We start from the raw sequence: 13,377 nt of genomic DNA on the forward strand, positions 1-13,377 counted from the left end.
CATGGCTTTGATTTGGACACTGTGAGTGTTAGAGGCATTACTGGTAATTTGTGCATGACTGCCTTTATTCTGCTGTTGCGTGCCTTCTTTTTTAATTATTTTTTACTTACATCTCTTCCCACTTTCAGTTATGCAGGCACCTGCCAGCTGTATTATTATGTGCTTTGCCTGCCCATTGTAAGTTGCAAGGGTCTCATATTACTGATTTCTACTTTATATTTCTCCTTTACTGTGCTGTTTCCCTTTAATACTTTACATCTCCTCCCATTTTCAGCTATGCAGCCACCTGCCATCTGTATTATTATGTACTTTATCTGGCCCACTGTGAGTTGCAAGTCCCATATTAGTGATTTCTACTTCATTTCTCCTTTATTGTGCTGTTGCCCTTTATTTTTTTTTTACATCTCCTCCCATTTTCAGCTATGCAGCCATCTGCCGGCTATATTAATGAGTGCTTTCAATGCCCCTTTGTGTGTGTTCCAGTATCCCATATTGCTGTTTGTACTGCATTTCCCTTGTTCTGCTATTTCCTTTTAGTTGTCCTATGTCCTTCCTGTTTAATCCCCGGCGCACCACCCTGACCCATTTAGCTAATGTAAACAGCAAGAAATGGCCCTCCCCTGGCCGTGAACATGCTCCTCAGTTCATGGAATAAAAGTAAACAGCCTCAGACACACACCCTCACTTAGCTGTGCTTAGCTAAGCAGAAACCAGCCAACAGAGCTCCAATGTGCTTACAGCAAGCATGACACACCCCGTTTTCATGTTAGTTGCTCCTCTTGCCTACACGATCGTGTTAGAGCACTTACATGGTTAGGTGTAGTCTGACACTTAGAAGAAATCTGTGATTTAGTACAAGTCCCCTCAACTAACCCCCACAAACTTAAACCACACCCCTAATCTACCCACTAATCACCTCCAATTTAGCTTCCAACTGACATCCACTAGTTTTATCAAAAAACTTATAAAAAAACTAAAACCTACCACCCTCGCTGCTGACTTCCTCCCTGCAGAGTACCTACAAATAGCTGCAGATGCCATTGCATGTCCCATATCTATCCTTATCAACAGAACCTTATCCGAAAGTGCTATCCCCTCCCTCTGGAAAATATCCCATGTCATCCCACTCCAGAAAGGTTGTAGTTTTACAGACATATCCAACTATAGACCCATTGCCATTCTTTCCCCACTAGCCAAAATAATGGAGAAATGTGTACACAAGCAACTAAGCAATACCTTATACAGAATAACTTACTATCCAACTCCCAGCATGGTTTCAGGCCATACCACAGCACCACCTCAGTCCTCCTTTCCTTTACTAATGCCATAAACCAAAACAGGAATGACAATAAGCTATCCTCCGCCCTCTTTCTTGAACTATCAAAGGCCTTTGACATGGTCAACCATGAACATCTCATTCTTTCTCTAAAATCTATTTCCTTCAATAAGCACACAATCCAGTGGTTCCAGTCCTATCTGACTGGTAGACAACAGGCGGTACTATGGCAAGGCAAACCCTCCAGCCAGCTACCTCTCACACTTGGTGCCCCTCAAGGCTCCATACTAGGTCCACTACTCTTCTCTATTTTTATCAACAACCTTCACACTGCTATCCCTAAAGCTACCTGTATTCAATATACAGATGATTCCACCTTGATCTGCTCAGCCATCTCCCCATCCGAACTGCAAATCCTAACCCAAAATACATTTAACACTATTGAGAACTGGCTCACCAACAAATGCCTACTGCTGAATCCCAATAAAACTAAACTTCTACTCTTCACCCCCACTAGTAGATCTGCCACACTTTCATTCTCTGTCACATCTAACAATGGTACCACTATCTCCCCAGATCAACACACCAAACTTCTAGGGGTTATCATAGACAATAATGTCAAATTTGACCTACAGGTCAACAAAACCATACAGACCATCAATAAGAAGCTTGGATCACTGTATAGAAACAAGACATTTTTAACCCCACTGGCTAGGACTGCAATCCTCCGGTCACACCTACTCTCTACTCTTTTACATGCCTCACCTGCACTCTCAAACCTCAACAAATCCGAACTAGGTACGCTGTCCCATAGCTACAACCATATTTGCCACTAGCTCCACCTATAGAACCCACTACTGCCAGAACCTGAAACAACTAGAGTGGCTAGAACTGCTCAGTTTAATTCAATTCCCTTCAGCCCTAGCTACTGCACTACACATGAGCCTTCCCCCTTAGCAACCACTGTTCCCGACCATTGTTTACTTTCTGCATGCGGCCATTGTTTACTTTCTGCATGTCATTGCCTATAATGGCAAAATTTCCTAATGTTCATGTTTTCACCCTTCTTTTTTTCCTTTTCTGCCCCCTCCCACTAGTGTACCACTTCCCATACACTCAATGGCTGAGATCGGCCAACAAAAATACAATTTTGAATTATTTTTCTTTGAAGCGGTTTTGCATGCCAGTGGCCATATATTTGGCCATTGGCATGCATAACTGCTGTATTACATGCTTTATTGAGCACTGACATGCCTCTGTTGTGTAATTTGCAGAAATGTCTGCACCTTACACTGTTCCAGCACGGAGACTTGCCGACTTCCTGGATCGCTAGATCAGCTCATTTGCATGTTTTTTACTAGCAAATGAGCTGATTAGCATCCAGCATGGCTTTCTGTGCTGGGACAGTGTAGGGCCGCTCGTGCAAGTCCAAACAGCACTTTCCTGGATCGCGAAGCGGCCATTTTCCATGCAGGAGTGGTTACACTGCTCCTGCACAGAAAATTTTGCTTTGTGAATCCTGAGGGAATGTCTTTGCAACAGATTTTGCTTTTAACTGAGGAAACACTTACTAGAAACATTCATCAACAAATTGAAGTTTAGTCTACAGAATCCTTATTTGAATACTAAAGAACTAGAATATTTAGGACATCTAATTAACTTCCACAACTAAAACAATGGTAGCTCATTAAGAAGCACAGACAGATAAATAGTTGACATACCTGTACACCTTAAATGCTATTAATGACCAGAGTATTTCCATCTTTAAAAATGGCAAATGATTTTTCTGAAAGGTGTTCCAGTTTTAATCTGCCCTTTTAGGAGATAGACGTATCCATTTTCAAGCTCAACCCTCACAAATCTGCAGAAGTCATTATGAATATTCATGAGCCCCATTCTCTTGTATTAAACCAGATGAGTGCTTGCAGAAAAATGTAAAATAGGCTGTGTGCTTTAAAGGAAAAATGCTATGACATTTTATTTAGACATTTTATTTACACATTGTAAACTTAATTTCACCTCTTTTTGAGGTGCTGGCCCAGGTTTCTACTCCTAAACCTCCCATAGATTAGTTGATTTGACTAGTCCTACAGCATAACCTGGTCCATGTAGCCCACTTCCCACTACTTATTACAGAATACACTTGACATAAATGGAAGGTCAGTTTCCCACCATTTCTCCAGCCAGCCTGATTGACATGGGCATCCTGAGACAAAGTAGCAATTGCTTCATGTATGCAGACAACCTACTACTCCTAAAACATGCAAATACAATACGTGAGAGATATTATCAATAGTATGAATCTGGAATTAATGTTCTCTCTGTCTGTCTCTCTCTCTCTCTCTTTCATGTAACAACATACCAAATACCAAGCAGGTTGTCAGCACCTGCACTTGACCTCCTACACATACCAAGCACTCAACACATAAATCCACATACACAGAGGTACTCACTAGAAATATACCAAACGAGCAAAGACCTCCCAAGTGCACACCTTCTGCACATAATGCAGCCCCAATAGCACCCAATAAACATAATAACATATGCCTCAGTGTCTCACCCAATAAGCCCCAAAGGCAGAAAATATCTAAACCTAATGTCTTAGTCATAAGCGACTCTATAGTAACCTATACAGATGTCCCCCTCACTAGGCTAGACAAGGAGAAGGTCACAGTCAGTTGCCTGTCTGGTGCCAGGCTCCACCAAATCACGCACGTACTCAAGCCTCTCAACAACAAGTACTGTTATGACGGGTCTATATCAGAACACCGAAAGTTCACATTTTCGAATGTTCTTACATCGACCCCTAATCAGCGAATGCTGACAACATTGAACATTCAGAACAGCAAATTTTTTCCTAGGGAAAAAATTCGCTGTTCCAAAACACATACACACAACACAAGCACACCAAACAAACAGCAATCTACACACATACACCCAAAATCGTACAGCTAACCCTGCACTAAACTGTACAAACACCACTAACTATCCACTTACCTTAACCCAAACCCTAACCCTAAGGTCTGTCACTATCGCACACTCACCCGCGCCCTAACCCTAACTCACCTAACCCGCCCTAACCCTCACGTCCACGCAATCGCACACATACCTCCCTCGCGCCCTAACCCTAACTCACCTAACCCACACCCAATCGCACACTTACCTGAACCTGACCCATAACTTTCCACCACAGAGCTGAAAATAGCGAAACAGAAACGGACAACCAAATTCTTTCCCTAGGAAAAAATTCAGTTATCTGTCGTTTCGTTATTTTTAGCGATCGCTGAATAGGGGTCGATGTAAGAACATTTGAAAGTATGAACTTTCAATGTTCTGATATAGACCCCTGTTATGACTCTGTCATAGTCCATGTTGGACTGAATGACTTGAGACGTACCTCACTGGACTATCAGCTTTCAGATTATGTGTCCCAAGCAGGTATGTCGCTAGCCCTGAGCAGCATTCTTCCCTCACCCATGATGATGCCGCAATACAAACAAAATGATTGACTTCAACGATTGGCTTAACATCTGGTGTCAATCCAGGGGGATCCAATACCTGACGGCCTAGGATGATATGGTCAACAGACCATGCTGCTTTCTCAGAGATGGTCTTCACCTGTTGCATCTAGGCCTTAGGTTGCTGGCCAAGGTACTTGCCTCCCCTATAGTGCCTTTTTTAGGCAATGTCATAAGAACAACAATTCAGACGTAAAAATATCCTCCAGAAATAAACTCAGGGTTATGCTGCTTAATGCTAGGAGTCTAAATCAGAAACTGCACTAACTTGAAGCACTTCTCACCCTGGAAGATGCTGATGTCTGCCCAGTCACAGAGACATGGTTCAAGGCCTCAGAGAGTACCCTGGTCATGCAAGGCTATGTTTTCCACAAGGTAAGACCATACAATGAACATGAAAAAAACAAGTGAGGAGGAGTATCCATCTTCATAAAGACAAATACACCTCTAAAGTTACTCCAAGTCCAACTAACTGCAAGAAAGACCACCCTCCACATCATTGTTTGCTATAGGTCCCCTAACATGGACCAGAAAAACCATACAGCCTACCTGGACCTACTTGAGTCACTCTCAGTACAGCCAAATACCCTCATCATGGCTTGGCTCGAGAGCTGACTTTCAATAGATAGCAGCTTTTTGCTGCTCTGCTACGTACGAAACCCTGACCCAGAATCAGGTAGTCTATAAATGATTTAGCACCCGGTTCCCCACAAACGTGCAGTGCACCACTGGAGAGAGGCGGCCCCCTTCCGTCCACGCTCTCACCCAGTGACGAGCAGTGCTCCTCACTGGCCTTGCGGCTGGCTATCCCTGGCCAACTGGAGATCCATGGTGCTGTGGCAACGTTACGTTTAGGTGGGATTCTGACTTAGAGGCATTCAGTCATAATCCTTCCATGAACTGGGTAACATACATGAGCACAAATGCGCTCACCCAAAGGTTCCTGGACTTTGTTAACACAAATGCTCTGCAGCAGATAGTCAGTACCCCTACAAGGGGCTCTAACATCCTTGACATAGTGCTAACCAACATGGTGGATCACTGCATCACCCCATGTGTGGAGCCCACCCTGGTAAAGTGCGATCATAAATTAGTCTCGTTTGAAGTAACAATGGTACCTGACCCACCCTCAGGAGCAAAAAGGTTAAAAGATTTCCCCAAAGTAAACTATAGTCTACTGAGTGATGGCAACAGTAGCTTCAGACCCCCTGCCAACACTGACAGCAATGATGCCTATATTGAAGTGTACATAAATGTCCTGTATCAACACCTATATAAATGCATAGACTTAGCCGTACCAGAACAGATCAAATCAAAATCCTGCTGAAAAAATAAGCCACCCTGTTGGACATCCAGTATAAATAGGTTATACAATAAGAGAAAGAAAATGCTGCCAAAAAAAACAAAAAAAACAAGAGGGAATGGTCCCAGCAAAGGAAGAGCTCCCTCAAAAGTATAAACAAGCAGATTAGACACCTTGTAAAGTCCTCTAAAGCTAATTATGAAACTAAATTAGCATCCTTAGCTAAGGAAAATCACAAAGCATTCTTTAGCTATGTCCAAAATCTAAAAGGTAAGGCTCAGCTTTGCGCCAAACTAACTGTGGATGGTAACACTTATACTGAACCTGAGGACATTGCCAACCTGCTAGCAGACAGGTTTGGCAAAAATGTCACCCCCCCTATCCTCACCAATCATACACCATAACATACCTGTCACTAGTCCTCAGCCTAGTATCTTCAGAGAGCAGGTCATAGCCACACGCTCCAAGGCCAAAAACACAGACTCTGTGGGATCAGACAACATCCCAGGTTGCTTATTAAATGATCTAAAACAGGAGTTAGAGAAACAAACTGAGCATGCTTTTCAATCTCAGTCTAAGCACTGGCTTTGTCCCATATGAGTGGAAAACAGCAACCATAATCCCCTTGCACAAATGGGGTCCCTCAACTGACCCCAGGAACTATAGACCCATAAGGCTAACCAGCCTTATCTGCAAGGTCATGGAGAGAATCATCATGGACCTTGTCAACAAGGATATTGGTGACCTTCAAACTCCTGACTCGACCCAGTTTAGCTTTGTTAAGGGCAGAGCTTGCCTGCTAAACCTAGTAGACTTCTTTGAGAATGTCACTGAGGCCCTGGATGAAAGTAAAACAGTTCACACTGCCTGTCTTAACCTACCCAAAGCCTTTGATACAATCCCTCACTCAGGCATCACTGAAAAACATACAAAGCAGGGGATTAACCCTTACATTACTAGATGGGTTTCCAACTGGCTCGCAAACAGAACACATACAGAAAAAAATGGGGATGCCACCTCTACTAGCAGACCTGTTACCAGTGGTGTTCCACATTGATCTATGCTAGGCCCCCTACTATTTGGTATCTATTTTTCAGAAGTCCAGATGAAAATAGATGGGGTCATGGCTTATCAAGTTTTTTGAAGACTGCAAATTGGGTACAATCATTGAATCCTTGCTAAGATGTCAAACATACTACAAAATGAGCTTACACAGATAAATGACTGGTGTCAAAGCCACAAACTTAAACTAAACACAAAAAATGCATTATCATCCCCTTCGACAAAGGAGAACCCCCTGCTAATTACAGCATTAATAATGCCCCCAAGGTTCAAAACCAGTGGTGAGATATTTAGGAACACAAGTTGATAGCAGCCTTAATTTTGATCATCAGGCGTCCACTGTAGTAAGGAAGGCCTTCTACGTTGGACACCTCATAAGCAATGGTATAGCATCTAAAGCTAAGGAGGTTATAACTCCCCTGTACTCGGCTCTCATCAGACCAGAAATAGGGTACAATGTCCCCTTGTGTATGTTCCTCACCAGATATCTGCAACAACTGGAGAGACTACAGAGGTTTCTCACCAAGAAAATTCAGGACCTGCAACACATGACCTACACAGACAGACTGAAGGCCCTCTCACTTTACTCAGTATTGTATAGACTGCTTAGATGCAACTTGTGCCTGGCCTATAGAGCAGTCTCAGACCCTGCCTTGATAAAGCTGCCACATATCATCCACAAATCCAATGGGACAAGATTCACTCACTCTAGGGATCTTAACCTAGCCTATGATATTAACAGGACATGCTGGAGAGACAGATATGTCTCCCAGAGGTTGCCAATCCTCTGGAACAAACTCCCAATTCATGTATAACAGAGCTCTTCAATGACCCTATTTAAATGTAACCTGGACAAGTGGATGGGAAGCCATAAATTTACACCAGGGGTTTCACCTATGTCCCTCAGGGGCAGTTGATGCTGATCATAGATTCTCAAACAAACATAGACTATCTATCTTGGTCCATAAGGGAACAAGGATATAACATGGCTAGGCTTGTAGAGGCCTTAGGGCCAATAGTCTAGTAACCTCCTATGATCCTATAATCCTATGTTCAATTGGAAATGGTACAGTTAAATAAAATAATTCCAGCATTCCTCCATTAAGAAACTTTAAAAAAATGTATTATACTAAATTGTGAAAGCTGAAAGAGTTAAATAAATGCCTGAAGGAAGACTCTTATATGCGGTGATGGTATAGTTTCCTAATGCAGTATAAGTAAAGGGTACTTACTAAAATGAATTTAATTGGTCTGCATAACTTGAAAAATAAAAAAACAAGCTGGAACAAAGGTGATCAGAAAGCCAGTAATCCACTAAACGTACTTTTTATTCCAAAACAAGCAACGTTTTCGCTACAGCTCCTGCTATAGCTTCCTCAGAGTACTAACACAAGTCTGTAACAGTTTCTATTTAAAGCAGAAAAGCGCGCCAAAAACATTAAGCAGTGTCCCATTATTAAAGGTACAGAAGATGTACTCGTACAATTCAACAGTTAAAACAACTTATCTTGTAAATAAGAATAAAACCAAGCTGTTAAAAATACTCATTACCAACATAAGCCAACATAGTCAATGACATGTAGCAATCGGCACCTGTCCGAACTGTTGTTTCTCCTAAAATTCTGAATGAAATCGGCATGTTTATCAAGCCATGTGTAAGCGAGCTGTCAGAGATGTAATAATAGACCAAAAGGGCATAGTGTGTACGTGCCCTTGTTGCAGTATCTGACCAACAGTATAACCCTGGTCGGGTGCAACAACTACTAAGCATTTCAAATGTGCAAGAGTAAGCCGCAAAGCAGCGTTTTCAAATGCCGGCAAAAGCATGTTACAAAGTGTAAACAAACTAGTTAGGATTGTGCAAAATAAAAGATAGATTTTTCTTCAAATGCATTTTATGCAATTTAACAAAAAACATACCTAAAAATGACCAACAAGAATTATTGCCGACAAGGTATAATAACCTGGTTTTTACAGCAAGATCTATTGCAGTCCGAGCCACCCCCCCATCCAAACAAGTCTCCATGTGGAATCAAGGAGGATAAGTCCCACCCCAAAGGGGTGTAACCATGCACTTAGACAGATCAACAACTTTTCATATGAAAAACAATCTGTTAAAGATCGTACATTGCCATTATAAAACATTAATATTGAACAGTGAAAATAAAGCAGCCGGCACCTGTCCGAACTGCTATTCATAAAGTTCTGAATAGAAACGGCAAGTTTAACAAGCCGGTATGTAAACAGGCTGTCAGAGGGATACCAGAAAACCAACTGCAACTGCTTTGCGGCTTACTCTTGCACATTTGAAATGCTTAGTAGTTGTTGCACCCGACCAGGGTTATACTGTTGGTCAGATACTGCAACAAGGGCACGTACACACTATGCCCTTTTGGTCTATTATTACATCTCTGACAGCTCGCTTACACATGGCTTGATAAACATGCCGATTTCATTCAGAATTTTAGGAGAAACAACAGTTCGGACAGGTGCCGATTGCTACATGTCATTGACTATGTTGGCTTATGTTGGTAATGAGTATTTTTAACAGCTTGGTTTTATTCTTATTTACAAGATAAGTTGTTTTAACTGTTGAATTGTACGAGTACATCTTCTGTACCTTTAATAATGGGACACTGCTTAATGTTTTTGGCGCGCTTTTCTGCTTTAAATAGAAACTGTTACAGACTTGTGTTAGTACTCTGAGGAAGCTATAGCAGGAGCTGTAGCGAAAACGTTGCTTGTTTTGGAATAAAAAGTACGTTTAGTGGATTACTGGCTTTCTGATCACCTTTGTTCCAGCTTGTTTTTTTGGTTTGTTGTTTGAATAACAGTTTGTCTAACTTGAAAAATAGTTATACAAAACTGAAACATCTGGAATGTTCTGTTTAATGTTGTTTGTGGTCACACTATGTTGGTTCTTTTAATGCATTGTGGGTCGTATATGTAATAGGCACTGCATAGGAAAGGAGAACTCTAAAATGTTAGTAAATTATAAATCTAACATTTTGCACTACATTTATTGGTTTTGGAGAAAACTTTTCTAATCAAGGTAAACACATTTAATATTAAACTGATAATATAAGTAAAGAACTGTTGCTTCTGATTCTGAATGTTTTGGGTTAGTAAGCATAAAAGATCCATTCAGTCTGCCATGTGAAATAAAAATTAAATAGTGAATTTCTTGCGTTATAAACTGTTTATTAGTACATATGCACCAGATACTTTATAGCAGTTATGTTATACATTACTAAAGAAAAAAAAGTATTTAGAAAGGTTTTTGAATTGGAGTCATCCAGGAAGTTAGCAATACATCATGGAGATTATATCTGGTAAATATGTTAAAGTAGTATGTCTGTACTCTTACCTGATGCTATCAGGCAATGGATAACCTTTTATTACTGCTAACTGAACTATGTTTATAATAGTCATGCAAATCAAACATCTCAAACAAACAACAATTTAATATGCCTTTGTTTTGTTTTGTTTTCTTTTTAATACATACAAAATAATACATCAGAATGGAAACTATCCCAAAATGTTTATGATGTAGTTGTGCTTGTAGTCATGCATAATATAATCCAGATAATCATAGGTGCAAAGTACCGGTTGCTCTACTCTTGCAACCATTATTTTTCCTTAACTGAAGAACTATAGTGTGGCAAAGCATTGTAGAAGTATATTCGGTATGATGCACTAATTTAAAAAATACTGCTGTTTTATTTCAGATAGAATGTGGTACCAAATAAAATAAATAAATAAATAAATAACTGCCTGCAACTCTTAAGTTTTACCGTTTGTATATTTAGTATAAGTCCAGTAGAACCAGCTACCCTCACAGACAAAGAGCTTGTGGCACAGTGGTCTCTTTTAAATAGTCCATAAAATATTGCCTTTTTTGAAGAGTGCATGTAAGTTCTTGCAGCTGTGCTGTTTCAAACTTTGAGAGCTTTGTTTATTTTTTATACCTGGGCTTATCTTCTCTATAAATGTTTTATGTTAGTTTCTGTTTTATGAAGATTTTATTTTTCTACCTGCTTCTTTTCAGTAACATGCTTAAGTTATAAGAATTTGAAAGCAATAAATAAAATAAAAAAATACCAACTTCAAATGTCATTTTTATAACTGCTGAAACAATCAGTATATCCTGATGGCCTCATTGGTTTGATTTTATTTATAACCATCCAAACCAAAACAACTGCAAAGACATTCCACTGAAATTTGTTAAAATATGTATACCATTAAGTGCCTTTATCAAATAACAGAGTTCATCAGAACTCATTTATTAAATATCACAGCAATATTTATACAAAATCATAAAATCACATGACATAAAAATAGCATTAGTGTATTAATTTAAAACCAGTAACAAAATGTAAAATATTTGACAAATCATAAGAGTTCATTACATAGAGTAATCCTAATAAATACAGTTGATGAAAATATGTAAAAGACAAAACTATCTGTAAAATGCTAAATATAATAAAATAAAGGTTCACAGATTAATTATGATCATTTAGTTGTTTGCAATATTAATAAACCGGTACAGTTGTATCATTTAAACCTGAGACTTATGTGGAATTCAGTGTAATCTACCAGCTCTCTATATTCAACCTGGGATTTCCAATCTAGTATTCTTTTCAACCCTCTCTAGAACAAAACATAAAAATGTATTAAATGTTTTACAACAGCCTGTGTGCTTTGCCAATACATTTCTATGGACATTATTCTTAATGTCATTAAAATGTTCCAAAATTCTTTGCTTTAGTTTTCTCGTAGTCTTCCCAATGAAGAAGTTGTTCCGTTGTTGCAATGTAGAAGCAATCACATGACAAACATACTGTAATATACACAACTGCAAAGGTCTGTCAATTACATTGTCCATCAATATGTACAATATTTGGATATCCACATATGAAGAATGGCTATAACACTCAACTGTCTAGATTTTAGCAGAATGTCCAGAGTTTTGCCTTATATTTTTGATCCATTCATCATAAAATCTGTGGGATTTTTAGGCAAATCATTGCAGATTGAGGTCACTAAATAATGACATACACTTCAGTTCCAGACTTTCTATCCTTCAGAAAATGTATAAGAACACAAATCCTATTATTCTAGCAACGCTCTGAGTTTATAACAGCAATATTAAAATCTGTCCCTATTTTTGGGCCTTTTATTCTAGGTCAGATTTCTTGCTCTAAAAGGCCGATTGGTATGACAATGGCTCATATAAATTTGAATGCCTTACACTGCCCACATTTAATCATACATCTTTCATTACTTTTTTCTTTACTTGTATAACTTTTCTTATATGTAAAATTATATGTATCACCTAATTTAGTTCCAATCTCCTCATTAAATGCTAATTCCCAGTTCTTTTCACAATATCCTTCACAAGGGTAGACTCTGTCTCATATGCAAGTACCAAAGATTTTATCTTTCTATAACCCTCATGTCTATAAGTACTGTGCATTTTTTATAAACTGACTGTTATTCTTCATTTTCAAAATTGGCCTAAACTTTGTTTTTCTAGCCTTAACATGGAGTCAGAATATCAACTTTTACCTAACATCTGCAAATTTCTAAGTTCTATGTATAATTTTTCATCATTAGAGGTAAGCCTGGATATCCTTCACTTACTTGCCCCAAAACATAATTTATAAAGAGCAAATACATATTGCTAAGCATAACCTTCCTATAAATCTGTGATTCAAAACATTGATTCCTATCATCTTTTACTACCATGAAGCCAAAACAATTACTTTTGAAATCATAATTAACAGTAAAATCTAAAAAGTGGAGTTACTCAAATATTCAGTAAACCGTTTTGATCCATTAATATCTGTTTTCCGTAAAATAAATATATCACCTAAAAACATACATATAAATGTATCTATCAATAAAATGAATTAAACACATTTTCCCATATCCATAAAATGATAATTTGAAAATACTGATGCAGCCACTGCGCCCACATCCACTCCTGATATTTGTTTATAATATCTACCCTTGAAATGAAGGAAATTCAGTAAAACCACTTCCATAAATTCATATAAAAGGGAATGCTCTTTGTTACTACATTCAAAGAATGTGGAAGTGACTGCCTAAAATGATTTTAGCCCTCAAATCTCGGGAAATTAATCTAAATAGATATTTGACATCAAAAGTGACTAAAATAATGTCAGACAGGAATATAATTTTTGACAAACTAAAAA

The sequence above is a fragment of the Protopterus annectens genome, chromosome 7.part0 (assembly GCF_019279795.1).
Source record: "Protopterus annectens isolate FY-2018-M chromosome 7.part0, PAN1.0, whole genome shotgun sequence".
NCBI classification, from domain to species: domain Eukaryota; kingdom Metazoa; phylum Chordata; order Ceratodontiformes; family Protopteridae; genus Protopterus; species Protopterus annectens.